Source organism: Parasteatoda tepidariorum, chromosome 1 (assembly GCF_043381705.1).
Source record: "Parasteatoda tepidariorum isolate YZ-2023 chromosome 1, CAS_Ptep_4.0, whole genome shotgun sequence".
Classification (NCBI taxonomy): Eukaryota; Metazoa; Arthropoda; class Arachnida; order Araneae; family Theridiidae; genus Parasteatoda; species Parasteatoda tepidariorum.
In genome coordinates, this window is record NC_092204.1 from 11,436,528 (window position 1) to 11,461,605 (window position 25,078).

A 25,078-nucleotide genomic window follows, 5' to 3' on the forward strand; every position below is an offset into this window, starting at 1 on the left:
GTTTATTTAACACTAGATTGCCTAAGGAAGTCCTTTTGACTGCTTTTAATTTCAATTAGAAAAACAATGATGTATATAATGACACAATTTCTTAAAATTTTGTACAACATATAGTTTTTTTATTGTTAATATTTACTAAAAACTTGTTATATAACTGTAAATAATATAAAAAAATTAAAAATTGATTTTAACAAATTTCTTTACACATTATTTATTCTTTTACAATCCAGTCATTTTGACTACTTTTGGACAATATGGGTATATCGATTGTCAATGCAAAACCATATATACTAAGTTTCAGGCTTTCAAGTGTTTAAAATATGTAAATTATAAATGAAATTGAACGTACCCATTACCCAATTAAAATAAACACATTTAAAAAATATGACATCCTGCAGCGACTGATTTCGTGAATTTAAAATATATTAGATTACGTAATGGCAAAAAANGATATATACTAAGTTTCAGTCTTTCTAGTGTTAAAAATATGTAAATTATAAATGAAATTGAACGTACCCATTACCCAATTAAAATAAACACATTTAAAAAATATGACATCCTGCAGCGACTGATTTCGTGAATTTAAAATATATTAGATTACGTAATGGCAAAAAAAAAAAAAAATCTTTAATGTAAAATTCCTAAAATTTCAATTTTTAAATTCAATTGTAAAAATTCTTAAATGTTATTTTTAAAATTCTTATTAAATTTTTTTCTTTAATGGAGATTTTGAAGTGTTACAAATCTAAAAATAAATTAATACAGGGAGTTGTTATATTGTGAAAAAATCGTATCAAACACCTTCTGAATACACACAAACAACTGACTATAATATTAAATAATAACAAAACACTTAAACTATTTGATTCAAATGTATCAGTTTTGGCAAAGATATTCAGAGAGCTCGTTAAGTATTTTGAGTAAAAACTAATTTATAAGGCAAACTTAGATATAATTAAGAAGAAAGTGATATAATTAAGAAGAAAGTATCTTTTTAAACTCGGATTCTTATTGTCTAAGATTTTTAAATGAAATTTTCAAACTAAAGCTTTTTAAATTAATTAATTCGCCATAAACCATCATCTCGATTTCTACGGGCAAAGCACCATTTAATCCATAAATTATCGATGCCGTAAATTGATAGATATTTCACGACCATCACGTATTGCAGACTGTCGATCTGCTTACAAATCAAACCCAACATGTTATGAGCCCTGTGACGAGTGAAAGAAATAATCACTCTAATCCCTTCTTTGTACCCTTAGCCACTAAGACTCATAATGTAATGAGTTCTTCCAGAAAGAAAAATATACAACATCAGTTTTTGAAGAGATTTTCTAGTGAAATAACCAATTGTATGCAATCAGATCAATGAAACGGAACAGTTCAGTTTAGATTCTGCGATTTGTAAAATTTTCTCTATCCCTGTTAGAACTTATCTTGAAGAGACGTTCTTCGTGAAACCATCCGTATGTGTTATTATTATGATCGTTATATAACTAGTCAGTTAAAGTAGTAAAAGATATGTATAAAAGTTATTATGAAAATAGAAGAGACAATAGAATTGAAAGACATTTTATACTTTGGCGGTGATTATTATAGTTATTGTAATAGTTTCCGCACAGGTTCCATTTTTTACACTGCATAACAATTCAAGATTTTAAACTTAGCAAATTTTAACTATAGGGGAGAGCGGGGTCAATCGTAACATTTTTTACTTAACTATTTTTAACTAACAAAAAATCCAATATATTATTAGTATTAATTGACAGACGAGTAAAGTAGACTATCCTCTACTAGAAAAAAAAATAAATACCTTATTTTAAATGTTATTATATTAGTTATTAACAATTTTTGACAGTCGTGCACTTGTTACAATTGTCCCCACTTACGGGGTCAATTGTAACAGTTCATAAATTCAACTAAAACATAGTTAATTATATATATTATCATAGTTGTGATATATTTTTTCATTGATTAAAATTGTAGTAATATTTTAGGAGTAAAAATAATAATGAGCAGAGACCTAAGGGGTTAAACTTTTGACTTTAAGGGGTTAAAAATTTTAATTTATGCTGTGAAAGGTGACAAATAAAATAATTCACGTGTAACTTAATATAAATGATATAGGAAACTATTGGTGGTTCTTAAAGAGTTAAGTAATGGTTTGTAAACATAAGATTATTTATTTTCAGCTGTTACAATCGTCCCTTTACTTATTGTTACAATCGTCCCCAAGACGCCATTTCAGCTACATTTGTTAAAAACAATGCTAGTTAATTAACAAAACTAATCTTTTTTTTGTTGAAATGTTGATTAAGGTGTCCACTTACATATTCGGTTAATAATTTTTATTTGTTTAAACAAAATTACTTTGTTACAATATAATATTCTAATACCAAAAAAAATACGTACGTAGCGTGAAAATATCTTTTGTGATGTAACTCTTTCAAAAGTACATAAAAATGGTTGCCAGCTGGGGTGTACATACAGATTTATTAAATACACCTTGTGCGCCACCTAGGAACCAAATCTAGAATCCGACAATCGAAATTTTTGCTCTGTTACAATCGTGCTCTGTTACAATTGACCCCACTCTTCCCTACCATCTATATTTGAAAAGTAAATATTCATGTAATTGTGAAAATAGTTGTAGTAAATTTAATTGAAATAATGTCCCAATACGTTTTTCTTCTTTTACAGTTAAAATAATAATAATAATAATAAGGGACAATAGTGATTTTGAGAAACAACGGATCCTTAGGACACGGGACAAATTTCTGGGTCATATTGAACCAAAAGCGGGTCCTTATTGAAAGCAATATAAGTTACTATTTTAAAAAATAAACTTAAATATAAAAATATTATGATTAAGGAAAAAATATAAACTTAATTAGTAATAGATTCAGTGACAGTTTGAAAAAGTATTAAAACTAAAATTTTCATACCAATTACCTTTAAGGGCTCAAAATCAAGTGATCTTTTTCAAAGACGATAAGAGAACCCACAATTCCTTTTCATAAATGCTAATTCATTATGCTAATGAAATTATTTAAAATACAACAAGTTTAGAGTAAGCTAAAGCAACATGTTAAGGGTAAGCTAAAACGAGTATAAAAAAAAGTAAATAATATGTATGTTACTCGTATGTAAAAGATTTATACAAATAACATTAGGCAGCTTTACACGGAGAAAAAAATGCTGGTAAAATCACCGGACTACAAAATAATGGCATTTCTGATAAGGAAAAAAAAAAGCATAATTGCCTAGAGTGAGGTGAGGCATCTTTATTTCTTACACCCCACATTTAGTACCGTCAGCTTGGACCTCTTTTTTCGTTTTATCACTTGCATATTTGAATAAAAAATATAACAAATCAGTTTTCAACGTCCAAATTAAATTTTGACCTAATAATAATGTATAATGAAGTAAACTGTAATATTTTTTTTTCTAAATTCCCCATTTTTTACGTTTTTTGGACATTGAGAAAAATACATTGAGAAAGTACATTGAGAGCATTGAGTACATTTAAGTACATTGAGAAAAATTCTAGTAAAATTACCGTACTGTATAATAAAGCCAAAATATACGGTATTAAAACCTTTCATTTAGTAATTTTTCCGTTCATATGGTAACAGTTTACTGGTACTTCTGGTTTTCAAAATTATAGTTTTTATTACCCATATTCAGTAAAATATATAAAACTGAAAAGTAAATTTAATCGAAGAAATGTTTTTATGCCATGTTCTAAGTTGTCCTGATAAAAATACCAAATTTTACCAAATTTACCACATATTATAAAACCATATGATTATTGTTAATTTTATCAAAATCATTACCAAAGCGCTTCGATAAAAGTTACCGAGCTTTTTGGTGTTATAATGGAGACAGAAACACGGTAAAAGATGGCTAACAATAAGTAATATTAAATTATTGTGTTCCGATAAAGATATATAATAGAACAATTGAATTTTTAATTAATTGATAACAGGCACAAAAAATTTATACATGAAATAATTACATTCAGTTATTTTCAATAAGGTAACGATTTATTTCGTTTAGGTATTTAGTGTAAGATAAGTTAATAGATTAAGTTTTCCTTTAAGTATTTAGTATTTAAGTATTTAGTATTTAAGTATTTAATATTTAAGTATTTAGTATTTAAGTATTTAGTATTTAAGTATTTAGTATTTTAGTATTTAGTATTTAAGTATTTAGTATTTAAGTATTTAGTATTTAAGTATTAAGTATTTAAGTATCTAGGTAACGGTTTATTTCAAAAGTAACTATTTATTTCGCATTAGAAACAGAAAGTAGCAGCAAGTTTTGAAATGAAAATTTAATAATTGATTGCAGCAACTGTTTCATCAGTTGTATATTCTAAACTAAATGAACTTACTTTGATGAATAAAAATATTTATTTTTATTCTTAATTTCACTGACTTCATTAATTTGGCATTACATTGATCTGCTTTTTTAAATTTTTAAAACTAAGAGTAAATTAGAGAGAAACTTTATAATTAGTGCAATTTATTGCCAAAAATATTCAAATTGAGAAAAATAAGTAAGTAAATAAATATTATATACAAAAAAAAGATTAAAATTAAGATGGAAATGCTTTTCGCAATTCAGATGATTGAAAAAAGTTCCTCTGAAAAAAAATCTGTCACGGTAAAAAATAGCTAAGTAAAAGTAAAAAAATATTCTTAATTTTAATGATTTTTTAGCTTCTTTTTAAAATGAATAAATGAGCATTTAAAGTAACTTTGCTGAAAAATCAGTTAATGCTTCATAAATTAAAATATTAAAGTTAAAAGCAATCTAAACCTTCTTAAAATTAAAACGTACAGAAGGAAAAAACAAATATAAGATTTTTTTCAAATTTTTTATTGCTTTATTTATTTACTCATTTTTAGGATTTGAATGATTAATGATGTGATAGTGAGCTGCCGATAAAATCTCCATATCATTATCCATCTATTAATATGCACATTTCTGCACCATCTAATGACAGACATAACAAAGACATTTAAAAAAAAAAAAACTGTTATGCTTAAATAATAAAGGCTTTTTAGTTTCTACTGATCAAATATCTGCATTCAGAAAAGTTATATTAAGGGGTGTACTGTTCCAATGTATAAAGCACAATGTTATTTCAGTGAAGGCTGGACCAAATTAGCCACAAGCAGATGTTACTTAAACCGAGCTTTTAAAGAACGTTCGCTCTTTTATTTAATGGCTATTAAAACTTTAAATAAATGCATTATTCATTCATTAAAAACACACTTCTGCACCAAAATAAATAAATAAATAAAAAATCTGTCACTAATATTTCAAATTTTACTAGTTTCAATTTCTTAAAAAATTGAGAAAAATTCGCCAAAGGTTAAAGATACCCCAAGTATGTAATGAATTGAAACCAAATGTACTTTTTCTGTAACTTGTATTACACTATTATTTCATTCAAATTTTGTTTTATAGACAACATGTCGAGTAAGCATGAAAGGCTAATAGTTCAAGGAAATTTATATTTGAAATATAATCTTATGTTCTTTTTAATAAATTCATGCCAAATAAACTTGCGCAAAAAAAAAAAAAAAAAAAAAAAAAAAAAAAAAAAAAAAAAAAAAAAAAAAANAAAAAAAAAAAAAAACGAAAATGCAATGTATTTAATTTATTACGTTAAAGATAAAATTCATTGAATTTTATATTAATTCATAAAATATTTTTAATATAAAAATATTATTGTATTACTTTGTACTTTATATTTTGAAAGACTTAGACAAATAATAGAAATATTTAAATGCTACTTTTTTATCTTATACTTGTTACTTTAACTCCTTACTTTTCAAAAACTGTACTTTTCACCAAAAAAATCGTTACTTTTCATTTTAATACTTAGACTTTTAACTAATACTTCTTAAAAATAATGTTTTCATGAAAGCCGTGAAAAACAATCTTTTATCTCAAGCAAACATTTTTTTAAAATTATTTTTATTTGTTTACTCATTTTATGTTGGAGATCATTGTTATCTTTCAATGACTTTACAAATATCGAAGATATGGAACAGTTTTATTTCTATTCGTTGTTCCAACTATAATAATTGAAGGAGGTTAGCGATAAAAAGTTATTTTATGTATACAAGCGAACAACAATAATTTACAAAATCATCCATACACGAACAGTGCTAAAAAAAAAAAAGAATAAAAAGTGAATAAATAAACGGATATCTTTGAATAACTTTTGATCAAATGATCGAATCTTTACGTTTTAGGACTTAATTTTAAAGGTTCGAGAGGGTGACCTCAAATATGCTAATTAATTAATTAGTGCAGACGATATAGTTGCAAAATTAGACACAAAAACGCACTTTCTCTGAATAAACATGCCGTTTTATCGCCGGATTCAGATTTCTATCCTAAATCTTAGGGGGAGGGCGCAATTTGGGAAATAAGATTCCTCATAGTTTCGTCAGGAGAGCGATCCAAAGTTTGGACTCTGAATGGCAATTTTGCTTTTTGCGTATTTCGACATATCTCGAGAAATGTTTAAGCGAACTGAAAAAACTATTTGCTCACAACTATAAATTTCACTTATTCAATTCAGTGCAATAACTTTTTGCAAAATTTTTTTTATTTTTTATTATTTTATTTGAATTTAATCGAAAAATTTCCAAATGTAAGCTACACAATTTGTTATATATTTTTAAAGAATGTAACCTTAAATGGCAAACTACAGAATTTGTGCGAAATCGGCAGAATAGTTGCTAAGAAATCGAATTTTGAATATACGATTTTTTTAAAGTTCGATTTCTCAGGCACTGTTCTGTCGATTTCGCTCAAATTTTGTATTTTGCAATTTAAGGTTACATTCTTTAAAAAGATTTTAAAAAATAGTATAGCTTACAGTTCAAAATTGTTTCGACTCTAATTAAATGAAATAATAAAAATAATAAATATCAACCAAAAGTTAGTTTTTACAATGAATTATTTTTGGATAAACGAATTTTTTAATTGTGCACAAATTTTTTTTAATTCGCTTAAAAAGTTCTCCAGATATGGCGAAATACGCAAAAAGTAAAATTAGCATCAAGGGTTCCAAATTTAGGATAGCTTTCTTGATCAAACTACGGAAACCATATTTCCCTAATTGCGGCTACCCCCATTATTTTGGGAATCATATATCCAAATCCGTCGACAAAAAAGTTATGTTTATTCTGAGAAACTACGTTTTTGTGTTTGATTTTATTACTTAGAATATCGTCTGTACTAACTAATTAGCATATTTGAAGTCATGTCCTTTGAATCATTAAGATTGAGTCCTAAAACTAAAAGATTCGATCAAAAGTTATTCAGGGTGGTCCATTTATTTTTTTGGGCTTTGTATATAAATTTTATTTATTATTTTTATTTTGCATTACAGTACACAATATTTACATTACAATGGTTTAAAAAGCTAATATTTTTCGGTTGTTAAACGTGTTTTTAATTCATTTATTTGTTTATTTATTTGTTTATTTATTTATTTTTTAATTTCAAAACATGGAATCCTTAGCAAAAAGTCTGGTAAACTAATATAAAATATTTTAAAAGAATTCTGAATTGCATGTTTTAAAAAAAAAATAATAATATTTTTTTCAATGAAAAAAAAAAAAAACATGCAATAAATCGCACTTTTAATACATTATTTCATTTAATAATTTTTAAAGCAAAGAAAGAAAAAAACTTAACTTCCTTAATTTTTAAGGCACATCATGCGTATTTGAGATATTAGTATAGAAGTTTAAAATTTATCAAGAACAAAATCAAAAACGATTTATAAGTTTGAATGAAATCCCCCCCCCCCCCAGTGAGCGTCAACAATTCATGGACAAGGAAACCCTTTAGTCATAAATCCTGAATAAGGAGACAAAAGTAGTACCGGTTTCAAAAATTGTAATCTCTGATTGACCTCGTGTGATACGCATGACGTTCAGAGGCATTTTTAATTTAATGTCCACTCACTATCTCTTACATATCTTGTGTTCTGTCATCAGTAGAATAGTCTGAGCTAAGCAGATAAAGTGATAACATTTTTAATGCCTTATCGTAACAACTCATAAATGTGAAACAGGTTTCTTTTTCCGTATTTGCAACTGCTCAGGAGCACGATCGATCTTAAAATGGAATTAATCCTTTAAACAATATGTTTTTACAAATTAAAATATTTTAGGAAATATTAACCTATCCTTATATAACTGTACGTACGAGAGTAAAGTTTTTTGGGAGTGAGTGTTTATTTTCGCAGAATAAAATAATATATTACACAAATTAAAAGACTTTGCCTCTTGCTCAACAGCACCCATGATTGCTTTTCAGTCATTATTGAGTATTTTTTTTTTCCTTAAAAGTTGATATTTTCTAAAAGAAAAAGAAAATTTTGTAATAAAAAATTATTATTACAGCATTATGTACGAACGTTGTTGTTTGTAACGCCATTTGCCAATACTAGCAAGCCTGCTTGGTGAAACTAGGCGAATTTAAGGCAGAGAGGGTATTTCTTGTTTCTCAATGGCGCCATGCATGGTCAAGAACACGACTTCAGCCCCACACACGTCACAGTCCGTTCATAGGGCGGATCCATTCATACGTCTATCAGAACTCTCAGAGGTATCGATTTTTTTTAACTACGAGAACATGGAGGACTTTGTGACCCGACATATTTAACTTGCACCAATCACCATTGGGTCTTCGGCCGGGAGGATTAAACACACAAAGCTATTGAAGGAACAGCGGAGTAATACATAACTTATTCTTCCCATATTTGCATGTCGCAATTTTCTACACTTAAAATTTTATACAAATTTCTTGTTTCAGCTATTTCGAGAAAATTATAGAAAACGATGTAATAATAAGTACAGAAAGAGGGAGGGGACGCGTAAGATTTTAAAAACATGTTGGAAAAGAAAGATGTTGACAAAAATAGGATTTATTGCGTTCCATAAAGGATCAATGAACCTGGCTCTATTGAAAAAATAATAATATGTAATTATTATTTTATAAATTAATAATATGCATGGAAGTAATAGAGGTTGTAATACTATTAATTACTCCAATAATATGGAGTAAAAAAATTTAAGAAAAACTCTTGAATACAGCAAGAAAAAAAAAATACCTAGAGAAATGGCTTCTTTGCGTTGCCCTTCGAATTTCTTAAAATTGCATTGATATGTTTTTAATGAATTAAAATGATAAAATCAGATTTTAAAGGAGGTTCAAGTTCATTATTTAATTATTTAAAAATGTGAGGTAATAGAATTAAAGAAACAGCCATAAAAATACAGCAAAAGCATAGGAGTCAATAGGAGACATGCAAGTCAATGCAAAAAAAAAAAAAAAAAAAAAAAAAAAAAAAAAAAAAAAAAAAAAAAAAAAAAANAAAAAAAAAAAAAAAAAAAAAATTTCTAACGCCATTGCCTTTTTGTCAACAAACCTTTGACACTTGTGTTTGGTACCGAGGAAAGAGGGCTCATACAACTAATTTTTTTTATGGAGAAAAAGAATGTTGATTAAGGTTTTGCGCTACATTCATTTATATTTTTAAATGTGTTACTACAATTACGCTATTTTTCAATAAATTCTGGATAAACAAAAACATATAAAATTCAACAAAAATTTGAATTTCCAAAACTAAGGTTAAATAAGTCCTACTACATGAATCTCAGACATGGCCCTGCAATAAAAAACAACATGAAAAATCTTCAATTATTTATTTAATACTGTTTAAGAAGATTCTTGAGTATCAAGTGGCTTCATAAAAGTTGTAATAAAGAAATCCTTAGAAAGGCTAAACAGAAATCGATTGATCTGGAAATTAAAAATACGTAAATCAAAATAAATTGGTCAATGTTCTACGTAAACCTGAAAAATTTAAAGTTAGAAAAAATTTTGATTGGAACCTCCTGGGAAATAGAAAAAGAGGAAGACCTAAAAATACTTGGTGCAGGACGCTTGTAAACGAATTGAAAACAATAGGAAAGACAATAAGAGAGGCAAAATATCTGGCCATAGATAGAGTAAGATGTAAAGCTATGATAGAAGCCCTATGCTCCAATTCGGAGTAAAAAGGAATACGTATGTATGTACTACAATTAAACAATTCTCTTCCATGTATTTTATATTTTATAACCGTCGTTAAACAACCGATCCAAATTAGGATTTACAGCTACTGATGTTCAACTCCGTAGTCTTGTAATTTTGAACCCAATTCAGAAGACAAGAGAACTCGTGGATCAAGTACTGGGAGAAATTTGCCTACGTGGAGGATTTTTTCATGGAACTAACCGGCATTTGCGTTACATGGAGAGGAAAACCACGAAGACCTTCCACGGTTAGTCTGACGGTAAGGGAACTCTAACCCATGATCCGTCTACCATTGAGGACATTTTACGTCAGCACTGTGGTCGGTAGGAGCCGGGTGCGGAATTCGAATGAACCAGCTATCGCTGGGATCGAACCCGGGTCACCTGATTGGGAGGCGAGCGCTCTATCCCCTTAGCTACCACGGCTTTATTCGATGCATCTGAATGTGAAAAATCTATACTAAATTGATAAGCTAATAATAAAGCTAATTAAGAAGGTAAGCTCTCTAATGAAATACAAGTAAATGCTGATGGATGTGACATTATTCGCGTAACGATTTTCTAATAATCTAATCAGTGGATGATTGCTCATATTTGTCATTGTATAAATTATCTCTGTCAATTGTATTAAACATCGATACGTAAATAAAAAATTTTGCCGTCGATACCTCTCTTTTATCTGTTGTTTTTAACACTTTCATATGCTGCACAAATAATATATTTCTCATTTTAATACATGAACGACAGACAAGTTTCAGAGACATGCCGACCGGCCTATGTAGGGGTCTGGGAACTGCCCTTGCATCAGAAAGGTTCTGGGTTCGAATCTCGGGCAAGGCATGGATGTTCTTTCCTCCTCTGTACTATGTGTCCTTACTGTGGGAGCAACGTTGGCCCACTTAATATGGTGCCCCTGAAAGAGAGGTCGACAAAATCGCCCTGTAAATGCCTGAATTGACGAAATGTTGACACAGGTGGGCATTGGAAGAAAAAAAAAGTTGAAGAGACGTTTGAAAAATTTGAGGTTTAGAATAATTTTCTTCAGTGCTTAATGTGTCTAGATTTATAAAGAAATTTTGTGTGATAAATGACAAAAATATTCCATCGGACCAGTGCCCTCACAAAACCCCTTACTGGTATTGCCTTTTGACTTTTTATTTATTATTAGGAAATTCTGTGCTCGGAAAAATTAACTTAAAAATAAACAAAACATAACACCCTGAGATAATTAATGATTTCTACCTCGAAGCATTTCATTTACTTAAGGAAGAAATAATCAGAAAATAATATTCAACAAAACTAAAAAAAAAAAAGGAATGTGGGGGAAAAAATAAATAAGTAAACCGAGAAACAACTCATGTACACGTACAGCAAGCTTTACCGTAAATTAGGAAATTTGTTATTGGCAGCGATGGCAACATCTCCCAGACGTCACAGAAGTTGATGACGACCTCGGATAAAACGTCATCAGTGACGTCACTGGAGACATTTCCTAATAAAAAAACAACGTGATTGAAGAAACGCTCTCCCTCTCTGAATGGAGATTTCGAGTTAACACTACCAGTACTAAAATAACATCTTATTCAAATCGAAATAAGGCAAGTGAGCGGATAAATAATTGGTCTTTCTTTTAGGAAGAGTAAGTTTCGATTAACACATGTGTTCGCGGTTGGGAAAGAGGGGGGGAATGAGAATCGGTGAAACGGCATAAAATCACGTCTTTCCAGAATCAACGGAGCGAAGTCCACGCAAGATCTGTGTCGTCGGTGTCCGCGACCAGCCAACCAAGAACCGAGAGCATGAGTGTGATAAGCAATTCAATAAAAATAAAAATCGAAACCCGCCTAGTTATCCTCTAATAAGCTACTGCACTTTATCTTGTTGTTCTTTCAACACTGTTTTGCCGTGACCTTAAAATGACCGCAAATCAGATAATACCGGTGAAGGCATTACTTGACTTTCTCATTACATTCTTTTTCTCTCTCTTATTAATTTTTCTTTTTTGGCCTAGCGTCTAGGTCGGATTAATAAGGTTCTCCTTTATTTCCTAATTTAGTCTACGTTAATCATTTCTGTGGAAAGCCAAACTAGCTCGATTAGGTACGAGGATTTTTTTTTTTTTTTACGTCTTATTCCCTCCTCGTCATTTCGAATTTTTGTTTTCTCGATTTTTTGTTTTTGTTTTACTTAATTATATTTTGATTATGAAATTATAATTCTACAGTCGAAACAATGTTGATAACAGCGCTTCATAGCAATCAGGATAAACAGCTATCTTTACAAAAATTTAAAACAATATGATGTTAATGATTCATAGGTAGTTTATTAGTGTTTAGTGCGCAAATAAGATGAGTAAATAAAAATGCTAATTAATTAGTACTGACGATATTCTAGGTTACGAAATCAGACACAAAAACGTACTTTCTCTGAATAATGAATCTTAAACAGTTTATTAAGTAATGCCATATTACATTTTTAAACTGTTATTAGTACAGTAATACAAGCTTGAAAAGAGTTAATGATATAAGAAGATATGTATGTACATTACGAAAATAATATTTAATAACTTACGCTGAATAACTTTTGATCTAATGATATAGATTAATGATATAGCATATTTGAGATCAGAATCGAGGGCCCGACCTCAAATACGCTAATTAATAAGTGCAGACGATATTTTAAGTCAAATTTGATAACTCAGAAACTATTCAACTGATTGCGTTTTCCGTTAGTAAAAAGAGCATTCCATTTTTCTTTTTTTTTTTGAAATTTACCTTTATTTATACTGACGAAGACTAATTTGTATGCTACTGATAACTTTTTTACCGCAAATTACGTAAAAAATAACGATATTTTTCCGATATTTGAATAAGTAATATCAAATTACTTTTTTAAAAATACTGATTGAAGCTCGGTAACAATATGATTTTATCTTATTAACACAACTGAGCGATTTTGGAATATTTCTATGTATCACCTACTCTATTTATAGTTATATCCTTTATACTTTTATAGCTGATCTTTTTAGAGTTATATATTTTTATTAAACAATAAATTCTTAAGATGTAAATTTAATACCGTTTTACAATCATTGTTAATGAAATAAGACAAATCAAAGCATGTGCTGAATCTATCTACAAATGTTTTTAAATTTCTTTGAAAGTTGTGCGACATTTGAATGCTAACTTTAACATATCTTTTATAGATACTTTAGCATGGTATTACTTTTATATACAATAAAAAAATTGTTTTAAAATGTTTAATGCAGCTGTGGCAAGTTATATTCTGAGTTTTACACTAAAACTCAAAGAAGAAAATTTGGGGTATAATTTAAAAAAAAAAAAAACTATGTAAGAGGACAACTATCTTATTCCTAGCTCAAAGCAGAAATTCACAATAAACCAGATAATCCATTATTGATGTGGAAAGTGTATTGATCTATCAAAGATTTGAGTTCAAAAAACAAATACTCTTGGTAGCAATAGAAGACAAATTAGGTGATAAAAATCTTAAAAGATAATAGAATTTAATTTTTTGTGAATTTCCAGAACACTTCTAATCCATCTGACAAAAATTTGGGTTGTTTTTAGTTTTTTGTAAAAAAGTTTTGAAAATCGAAGTTTTTTTCCCCCCTTCTTTCAAAACGCCCATATAAAATTGCATGAAAAACCCAGTAAATCCAATTAACGCCAAACATTATCAACTGTACTAGTGAAAATACGTTTTTTAAGTACTTTCCTTTTTTCAGCTGTCTTAAATTATTCAATCTTAGAAGTTCATAATTAAATACAGCATTTAAAAAAATGAAATAAATTAATTCCATTTAAGCAATTTAGCAATACCACATTTTTAAACACTCTGAAAATCTTTTATAAACTTTTATTTTGAGCAGTATAATGTACATGTGTTTTAGCCCTATGTTACCTCGTAAACAACTATCAAAAGCTAACTCAATTCTTACTGCTGTTTTAAGTCACCTCGTTTCCAAAGTAATTTCTCTTAAACTGATAGATTGATATTCTTAAGGAATGACAATATTAAGGTTATCAGACTTTTCTCTTTGTTGTGTATGTTATTGATAGTTTCCAAATAATGAATAAAATATATACTTTCTAGATAAAAATTAGAGAGAGAATAACAGCATAATATCATGTACTATAATTATCTTCATTATTATAATTATTTTCTTTTTTTTTTGACATCTCAGTTAACTGTATAAGAATTTACATTTCGTTGAAATGAAAATATAAAAATTATTACGTTTTAGGTGCATAAAAATAATAGCTAAGGTTATTGTTAAAAAATTTACCTTCAAATATCCACTTTGCAGAATTAGTTAATTATTGATGATCTTCTATTAGCATAAATTGATCTAGAGAAAGAATTTAAAATCATTAACTAAAGTTTATTTATTTATTAATCTAATGAAAAGAATAAAAATAGAAAGCATAACAACATACAATCACAAATAAAACCTTTACAATGTAAAAATTATCAAGAATATTATAAATAGAATTCTTTTTCTTGAACGTGAAAACAATTCTAACAAATATCTTGTTGCCATTTTCAAAGCATATAATTATTATGTTGACACATTCGTAAAACGAGCAGTTAAAAATATTAGATCGACATAAAATATTAATCAATTTTAAAGAAATTTTTCAAATTTTCGTTGTTTTGGAAGTAATATAGCGTTAACAATTATTAAACTGTAAATAAAGAAAGTAAAGAAATAAGTAATAAATAAGAAATATTTAGTTTAGTTATAGAATAAAAAAAATAATTAAGAATAATAATAATAACAAACGTTTGTAAAACCGATCAATTATGCAAAGATTTTAAGTTGTCGTCTGACAACATTTTCTAACCAGATTTATACTAAAACATTTGTTTTTCTACCGTCGATTACGATAACGAAAATCCCTATTGTTTGACAAACGATTTCAGAACTAAAATCTAAACATAATCTTTTAACTAAAAAACGAAATTTTTAATGCTTCGTATGCAGATTAAAAAAAATTTTTAAGCTCGTTTAATTCTTGGTCGTTTCTAATATAGACCATTTACTAATTTATTTAATTTATAATTTTACTTCCTCCTTTAGAATTATAAAAGCATATATAGTTGATTATTTTCTTTCAAATGGAACGATGGCATTTTTCGTAGGTTTTTTCTTTTTTATGTGAAAGTTTATCAATTTTTAATTTGTTCCAACTCTTTTTATTTTATTCATTGTTCTTTTTGTTTCAAATGCACATTTCTTGTGCCATATATATTTGTCTGCTAAATCCAAAGTGAAATACTTCTGTTACTCAAAATACTATACTTGTTACTCAAAATTTCTTTGTAAATTTTGACATATTAGTAAACTTGTACTACACTTTTTAAAAACCAAACGCCGAGTACAAGGTCACAAAAATTACAAACGCAAATCAAGGACCAGTACTCTTGCCTTGTGTTAGATATTTTCTGTAATTTGATCAAAGTTACTATTTAATAAAATATGATATTTTTTTAAAAAAACTATGACTTTCAAATGTTCCACTGTGCGTCAGCCTGTTTGATCTAGATCAAACACGCTGATACATGATAATCTTTTTAATATCAAAATCACGAAGTACCATTAAAAATCTACGTGCTGTTGCAGTTTCAGTTGAGATAAATAATTTATGTTAAGTATAATTTTCATATAAAAAGCTATTTTCAATTTTTATTTATTTTATTTATTTATTTTATTTTATTTATTATTAATATTATTGTTGAAAAATGTTAATAAATTGTTTTACTTATCATATATTGCTTATATTTTATTAAAAATTCATTATCAGTGCAGAATATAGTGCTTTAAATTTTTTCATTGTAAAATAATTGTTTTTGTGCAAATTTCAAAAGACTAAAAAAATTCCAAAATTTTGTGGTGTTGAAGCTCATGTTCATCAAATTAAAAGGGTCAAATATTGAATCCTTTCAATTAAATATAAAAAAAGGGATTAAAATAATTTCCAGTTTATCACAAGTTTTCTTTCAACTCAAGTCTTCTTTTTATTGAGCTATTATTTTTTATTAAAAGAAGAAAAAAATTTAATGACACATTAATTTTTAGTTTAGTGAAGCTTAAACTATAGGTTAAAAAAAAAACACACACACACACATTTAAAATAAATTTAATGCTTCCCGAAGTTACACCAATGAGGGATTTCGTCCTTTATAGAATTGCGAAAAGTTGGACTAATAAAATGATAAAAATATTTCTCTCGAAACTGCTTCATCTTATCTCTCAGTCTGTTCGATTTTTTTTTTCGTAATATTTCCGGTTTTTTAATATTTTATCAATTTGATAAAAAAAAAAGACATTAAAAATGAGTAAAATTTCATTGTACTAATCAGTTCCAGATAATCCCAAGTTTTTCTCAACCTATGTCTTCTTTTTATTGAGCTATTATTTTTCAAAAGAAGAAAAAAATTTAATGACACATTAATTTTTAGTTTAATGGAATTTAAACTATGCTTTCTTTTAAAAAAACACACACACTTAAAATAAATTTAATGCTTCCCGAAGTTACACCAATGAGGAAATGAATCCATTCTTTAAAGAATTGAGAAAAGTTGGACTAATAAAAATCATAAAAATATTTCTCTTAAAACTGCTTCATCTTATCTCTCAGTCTGTTCTTTTTTTCTTTTTCATAATATTTCGTGTTTTTTAATATTTTATCAATTTGATAAAAAAAAAACATTAAAAATGAGTAAAATTTCGTTGTGCTAAGCAATGATATGAACTCGTATCCTGATTTAAGAACCACTTGACCTTGTTTTAAGAATTTTAAGCAATTGCTATGGATAATATCGAAAAGCGGATGATAAAGTGAACGCTTTATCTTGGCTCGTGGTAAACGATATATCATTCGTCGACCATCTTACATGCAGATTAATCGCCTTTTTCTCTTATCCCTTATCGAACTTTTAGGAAATTTAGTGGTAGCTTATCACTGCTTGCTCAGATTGGAGAAGTTTTGATCTCGGAATCCATCACGTGAATTCTATATTGCACCTTCGGTTGACAGACGCGCTTTGTCTGTTAATAAGAATTGCATCTGTGTGTTATTTTAATACCGTCTGCTTTTGTCTTCGATGAATGATAAAGAGTTATTTATAAACCGCTGGATAAGTTAGGGGTAATTCGGATTTTTAGAACATACGACTTATTTCTTTCTTTTTTCTTGAGGGGGGGGAGTAATTTTAAAGATTAAATATCGCACAAAAATTATCTACTACTGCACACCCTGCAAAAGTTTTTTAGGCAATTTTAATAACACAAAAAAGCAATCCTTTATTTGACCTATATCACATAAAAAAAGTACCTTATTTTGGTTTTCTGTTAGGAAGATCTTAGAAGAGAGTTGCCTAAGACGTACCACTTTTCACGAAAATTACATTTGAAATATCTTATGGTTGAAATGGAATTATTTAGCTACTTATATTATTTTCCTGGTAATAATATTTGTACAGTAAGTACTGTAAATTAATCGTTTTCACTAGGTCAACAAGTGGTACGATTTCGGAAACTAGTGGCCTAATTCATACCACCAAAAAACCTAGATCGGTACCTAAATCGTACCGACTTAGAAAATTTGAACACAAATGAATAAACAAATAAAGAGGCAATAAGTAACCCTTAAAATGAGTTTAGTATTATGATATAGACTACTACATTTTCTAAACTATTAGAGTTTAGTAAATGGTATTACAAGTCAAAAAAGGTGCCGTAAAACATGGCAGTTTGTTACTACACATCTCAAGTATGATTTTTACGTGAAAAATCATAACAGAATTAATTATAAAAGATTCATTAACCATAACATTCCTTAAATATAAAAACAGTCACTAATTATGCAGCGAATCATGAGATTTAATATTCGATAAGGTACGGTTAAATTTTGTATTAGGTACAAAACTTTTAATTTTTGATTTGGAGCTGGCATATTTTTTTGGTGAACAGAAGTTCCAAGCAGCCTTATCTTCAACCGAATAAGCCTCACACGCAAAGCAAAACCATTCGCCGGGATTACTTTAAAGATCATTACCGTACTGTAACGATGTAGATGTTTTATATGCATCTAAGTAGTTTCGATTCGAGGAGATATTTTCTTTAAGTTTTTAGTTTACTGCTTTCGATTTTTCGAACTGAATTTGAAGGTTTTTGGTCTAATTTCTAAAATTTTATTTTCATCTACAGCCTTTTAACCCTTTCTTTAGCGAGTTTAAGTTCATTCGATAGTTCTAGTGTATTTCAATAAGGACTGCTTGCTGAAACTACAGCTCCCGATGATTTAGAAGTTGATTAGGATGCAAGAGACGGGGAGGGAAAATTCTGAATATGCTTTCAATCCTTTACTTTACTCAAATAAACTGAGTGTGGATATTTCTTTTATTCGGCAGCATCTTTTAATACGTGTAAAAAACACAAGGTCGCCATATAATCAGTAATTATGATGTAATTTAGATCTTCTCTTTTAATTTTTTCTGACAAAATTATAAAAAAACAGCTTTGCAATCAGTAGTTTTTGAAAGGTAGTTAAATAGAATACATTTGTCTGTTTTAAAATGTCTCGATAAATATTTGTGCAAATTCTAAATGTTGTAATGTTCTAAAAATCAACAAAATCGCTTTTCATCAGTTTAAACTGTAATTAAATTAATCAAATTCAGAAATTGACAAATGATTAGTTTTAAAATATTGATTCAAAATTACAAATGGGAGATTTTATTGCTTTTAAGTTTCGAGGAAAATTTCACGGAAGTTATAAAAATTGTCACGCTCTATTTCTCCGATTCTAATAAAGGGACTCTTTTATATTCCACCTTTTTTGAAATACTATATGATCAAATGTTTATTAAGTACAAAAAAAATTAAGAAAACAAAAATAAAAAAATTAATCTAAAATCAAGGATCGGCTATGGATGACACGGGAGAAGGAAACATTCCCTAGATAAGAGAGGCCTTTGTACGGGTTACAATAAACGAGAAATCCGATCCAGACATTGTGACATATTTCTCACTTTCTCTTGTTGTGCAGTTTGGTAGTTATGTCATGTTTCTTAAAATCCCTCCAGCGCGCAGTTTGCGTTCGTTACGTTGGACCATTAAATTGATCTGTGCAGAGGTCTTCTCTCGTCTAGGAAATGTTGGTCGAGGCCTCTTAGCTTAATACCTCATTGGTTTTGGAATCATAGAAATTGATTCAATTGAATACTTTTGTGCAGAATTGATTGATCAGTTAAATCCCTAGGAGAAGCATGATAACTTGCATGATAACTAACAGCTCCTCATTTGGATCTGATGGACTCGAGTCCATGATTATAATTTCTGCTGGCGAAAAGTCAGTTTCATTAAAAATCATGGACCAATGGGCCACGCACCAGAACACTTAAATCCTTCAACAGAATTTTTAACCATTGTAGCCCTAATATCAAGCCTTGGTCACTAGATTAAAAACTTGGTATTGTGTGATAATCAGGCCAAGAGAACTTCGCAACCACTTTTCAATTGTTTGAATAATGCACAGTTTTAAGGGCTTGAAAAATGACATGTCCAGTGGTTACAATCCACGCGTTGTGTGTTTTGAAAGCTGTAGCATAATTACTCCAGCATGGGCAACTACAAAGGGTCTAGATTGTTTGATTGAGTCAGATGACCATCAAGAAAAAGTAGAACTTTTCTTTCCACAATTTCGCTTTATTGTACCAATAAAGTGGCGTAGCAACTTTGCAAATGACTCAATTATATGCTGTTTCCGAAACTTCAACTCAACTCCCTGGTGGTACTGATTGCATATTCAACTAACTTTCAGCTGATTATATATTCTTATCAGCAAGCTGTAATTCGAAAGCTCCGTCGTAATATGAAATGATGCATTTTTGCGAATAATATGCTGTTTTTACAACTGCTATGAGTTTGCAACTGACTTTTAGATCTAGTCTAAAGTCAGCTCTGTTTACGCTTATTTTGAAAACGTCAAAATGGAGAAAAGCCACAGTTTTGTGAAAATGAAAAGCGTTTGTGCACTAATTTTTTAATATTTAAAAACTTACTCCAATGCTGCATTACTTGGGTTCATAGAAATGTTCAAAAACTGAGAATAAAGCAGTGATTTTGATAATTCTAATCTGGGTGGAAAAATGTCGCCAAATTGACAATTTTTAACACGGTTTAATAACTTTAAAATATTTAAGTTATTTGTCTGCTCTATAGCCTAGGTATTACCTCACGACAAGCTTATGTATATAGTTTAGAAACATCGCATTGCTTCAAGTGTTAGGCACTTAAACTATGGCATTTTTATTTTTCTTGGTGACAGATCTTTGAAAAACAGCTTTAAAAAAAGTATTCGTGGTATGTATCACCCTGCTGCACAGAAACAACAACCTCTTTCCCCCAAGAACGTGAGCCAAATGAATGCTTTCCATTTTCAGCCAAGATGTTCTGACTTTTATTTTATACAGTGCTACAATACTAACTCCCGTNTACATTGTGCCTTTCATTTTTAAAGGTACGTTGTGCCCTTAAAATTCAGAGGCACAAACGATCCAAATGTGCCTCTGAAATCAAGGGTACATAGTGCCTTTCATTTTTAAGGGTACGTTGTGCCCTTAAAATTCAGAGGCACAAACGATCCAAATGTGCCTCTGAAATCAGAGGTACAGTTTTTAGAGTGTACAATCCACGCGTTGTGTGTTTTGAAAGCTGTAGCATAATTACTCCAGCATGGGCAACTACAAAGGGTCTAGATTGTTTGATTGAGTCAGATGACCACCAAGAAAAAGTAGAACTTTTCTTTCTGAACACAATTTCGCTTTATTGTACCAATAAAGTGGCGAAACAACTTTGCAAATGACTCAATTAATATATGCTGTTTCCGAAACTTCAACTCAACTCCCTGGTGGTACTGATTACATATTCAACTAACTTTCAGCTGATTATATATTATATTCTTATCAGCAAGCTGTAATTCGAAAGCTCCGTCGTAATATGAAATGATGCCTTTTTGCGAATAATATGCTGTTTTTACAACTGCTATGAGTTTGCAACTGTTACTTATGACTTTTAGATCTAGTTAGTCTAAAGTCAGCTCTGTTTACGCTTATTTTGAAAACAGCAAAAAACGTCAAAAAGGAGAAAAGCCACAGTTTTGTGAAAATGAAAAGCGTTAAAACTTTTTTAATATTTAAAAACTTACTCCAATGCTGCATTACTTGGGTTCATAGAAATTTTCAAAAACTGAGAATAAAGCAGTGATTTTGATAATTCTAATCTGGATGGAAAAATGTCGCCAAATTGGCAATTTTTAACACGATTTAATAATTTTAAAATATTTAAGTTATTTGTCTGCTCTATAGCCTAGGTATTACCTCACGACAAGCTTATATATATAGTTTAAAAAACATCGCATTGCTTCAAGTGTTAGGCACTTAAACTATGGCATTTTTACTTTTCTTGGTGACAGAGCTTTTAAAAACAGCGTTAAAAAAAGTATTCTTGGTATGTATCACCCTGCTGCACAGAAACAACAACCTCTTTCCTCCAAGAACGTGAGCCAAATGAATGCTTTCCATTTTCAGCCAAGATGTTCTGACTTTTATTTTATACAGTGCTACAATACTAACTCCCGTTTCATCTACGTTGTAAATACAATTAACATCAATTTCATTTTCATCCGCAATTTTTATAGAAACTGTGCAACATTTTCTTTGTTAAATCCTTTTGCTCTAGCTAAGGACGATTACTCAACCGCGACCATGAGATCTTGGTCTAAATTTTTAAATTTATACATTTTGAGGCATTTCCGGCAAAATTAAATTCCTAGTGCACTTTAGCATCCAAATAGAGTCTCGGTGCTGCCATCTAATGTGGCAGAAACTAGACGTCCAAATTAACATGACCAACGGTATCTCACCCATTGTGGTGGTCCTGAAAGAGTGGATACCACCTCTGGAGAACGCACTAGGTCTGCTCATCGGCAAGACCGATTGTGCAGCTCATTGGAAATAAAAAAAAAACATTTTGAGGCATCCAGGAACTAGTTGGATAGAGTGCGAAAATTCTTACAAATTCGTCAAAAAATCGTATACAATAGAAATTTTAACTCATGAAGTATTTTTTTTTAACAATAACTTCGACAATAATAATCTTAAGGATGTCGAAAATTATAAATTACCATTAGTTAACAAGTGGGGTTGCTGGGACATCAGTTTTAAACTATTTCCTGAAGAAACAGAAGGTAGGTACTTTATTTACGTCGCACTAGAGCTGCACAATGGGCTATTGGCGACGGTCTGGGAAACATCCCTGAGGATGATCTGAAGACATGCCATAGCAATTTTGGTCCTCTGCAGAGGGGATGGCTCCCCTGCTTTGGTAGTCAGACTACTTGGGAGTGAAGTCGAGCACTTTACGGTAGAACAGTTTAACGAGGACCGATACCGCGCACCCTCCGTCCCTACACAGCCCGATCAAAGTGGTCACCCACCTACTTACTGACCGCAGCCTGCGATGCTTGACTTCGGTTTTCTACTGGGGACCGTGTCTTTACGATCAGTCCATTGCGGGACGAAGAAAAAGAAGGAGCATTGGCAAAAATAAAGACGGATTTAGTTCGTGGCAATATTCTGGTTTATATCTCAAACTACGAAGTTGCTTGGTTTTTTCCATAATAATTTTTTTGAGAAAAGGTTGGTTATGTCTACACAAACCGCACTATAAGTGCGGATAAGCTATGAGACTACTCTGGATAAACTTGAGGACTATTTGAAAGTAGTCATTTATTACAACTCAGAAAGGTATATCTAACCTCAAAAAGAAATTATTTTTAATCTGAGCCTAACTGGGAAACAAATATTAGCACGTTTTAATTAAAATGCTGATTTGTAATCGAGCATTTCATTACACCAAGAAAGACATTTTGAAGGCAAATTAATACATGTGAAAAATATTATTTATTCTTCTTACTTATACGAAAATTATTTTGAATTTCGCTTTTATTTTATCAAAAAATTTGGCACCTCAACTTTAAATGTGTATTGAGATGCAGTCCTGCTAGTTCTATCAGTTACTGACGTTTGACCAGCTCACGCAAGAGGAAAGAAATAGTTACTGGCGTAATTATTTCTTCTATTGATATATGAGAAACGTTCTTTTTTTTCGTGTAAAAAAAAAGAAAGAAAGAACTATGATCAGAAGAACTTAGTTAATCTTTTTTTTTTAGCATCGCAATCTCCAAACCTATAAGCAACTTCTACTCCATCAGCATAATGCGCAACATTACGTTAAAGAAAAATATTTAATTAGCACCAAGACGTTAACTTTTTTTTGAGTCGGCGTTGTCAAGAAGTTTCTATTTCATTTCTTCAACATCTGATGACTAATGTTGAAATTCAGATTGGTTGAGTCAGAGTTGGTAAACAGATGGTAAATGGTTGGTTGGCTTCGATTCTTTTGAAAAAAGATCTTTTTTTTTTGTTTCCCCTTTTACCTTTTTTTTTTGTTCCTTTCCATTTCTTACCAAATCAAAAATTTTCACATTCTCTAAAAATACACACGTGGTTTTAGCTACGCGTTCTTTTATTGAGATACGCTTTAGATAGCTTACTTCTGCTACATTGACAAGTACCGAAGTACCGAACTAATTTTAAGTTAAATCAATTTTAATAACTAATTTTAACTTTATGCTGGAATGGTCTAAATGGAAAACTGAGTGAAGGGCTTAAATATATTTTCCTCAGCGGAGCAATGTAAACAAGACGGCGCAGTTGTTTCCGTTTAATGTATGGCAAAAAGCCGTGGTGGCTATGTTCGTCTTCCAATGAGGTGAATCGGGTTCGAATCCCAACGGTGGCTGGTGGGTACGAATTCCGCACCCGGCACCGACCACAGTGCTGACGTGAAATATCCTCAGTGGTAGACGGATCATGGGTTAGAGTCCTTTTTCAGTTTGGTTAACCGTGAGAGGTTTTCATGGTTTTCTTCTCCATTTAGTTTCGCCACGTAGGCAAATTAGCCTCCACGTAGGCAAATTTCTCCCAATACTTGATCCAGGAGCTCCCTTGTCTTTTGAATTGGGTTCGAAATTACAAGGCTACGGAGTTGAACATTAATAGTCGTAAACTCAAAATTATTGGGTCGGCTGTTCAACGACGGTTATAAAAAAAATGAAATAAAATGCACGTCAAAAAATAAATATATATTAAAAACTTAGTTTCCTACTTTAATTTATCTATATTAATTTTTTTTTCCTTTTAATAAAGTTGTTAAAACATAATTTTTTTTATTTTTTACACAACTCGTAAAAAGTGGGTTAGTATAAAGATTTCGTGCTAACTTTTTTACCTGATATTAAAATCACTATTTTTATAGGGGTATTCTTTTCGCTGGAACATTTCGCTGGAAATAAATAACATCGACTGTGTTACATTTGTAATCAATTCATATTTCTTTCATTAGAATTAGAATGGGTCCAGTGTGGACAGGTACAGACTTGCCCTACTACCATGTGTTTTCATTTATCCCCACGAAGATATGTGTTTGTTTATGCTTAATGCTCGTTAATTGAATTATATAAATCAAACTTTAATATCAAAATACGTAAAAGACATATTTTGTATTAATAGCATAATTTAGAACGTATTATTACCTTTTGAGGAAATTCTGAAAATAAAATATGTTAATTAAAACGGAAAGAGAATCCTTGAAAGCTACTTTAGCCTCATAAAACATTCTTTTACAAATTTCTACTAAACTATTCAGAGTGTGATTGCACGCGAAATTGTGTGATTGCACGGAACGGATCAATTGCACACGGAAGTGCGTATCAGTGTTGCCAATCTTCCAGAGGAAATTCGACCAATAAAGAAGAAATTTATTCAAGACGTCCATTGCAGCCCGCTTTCAACAGCCCTCCTCT

The 25,078-nt window shown here is 29.8% G+C and overlaps 1 protein-coding gene across 2 annotated transcripts in view; it reads right to left on the minus strand.

The window, feature by feature from the left end:
* LOC107444248 (polycomb group protein Psc) overlaps window positions 1–25,078 on the minus strand; it is a 185,079-nt gene that overhangs the window by 123,666 nt on the left and 36,335 nt on the right. Inside the window, exon 3 of one of the 2 annotated variants that reach the window (XM_043049802.2) lies at window positions 14,431–14,493. The exons of the other annotated variant lie outside the window; for it this stretch is intronic. The gene's annotated coding sequence lies outside the window, so the exon portion shown is untranslated. The remainder of the gene's footprint in view (window positions 1–14,430; window positions 14,494–25,078) is intronic. 2 annotated transcript variants of the gene reach the window in all.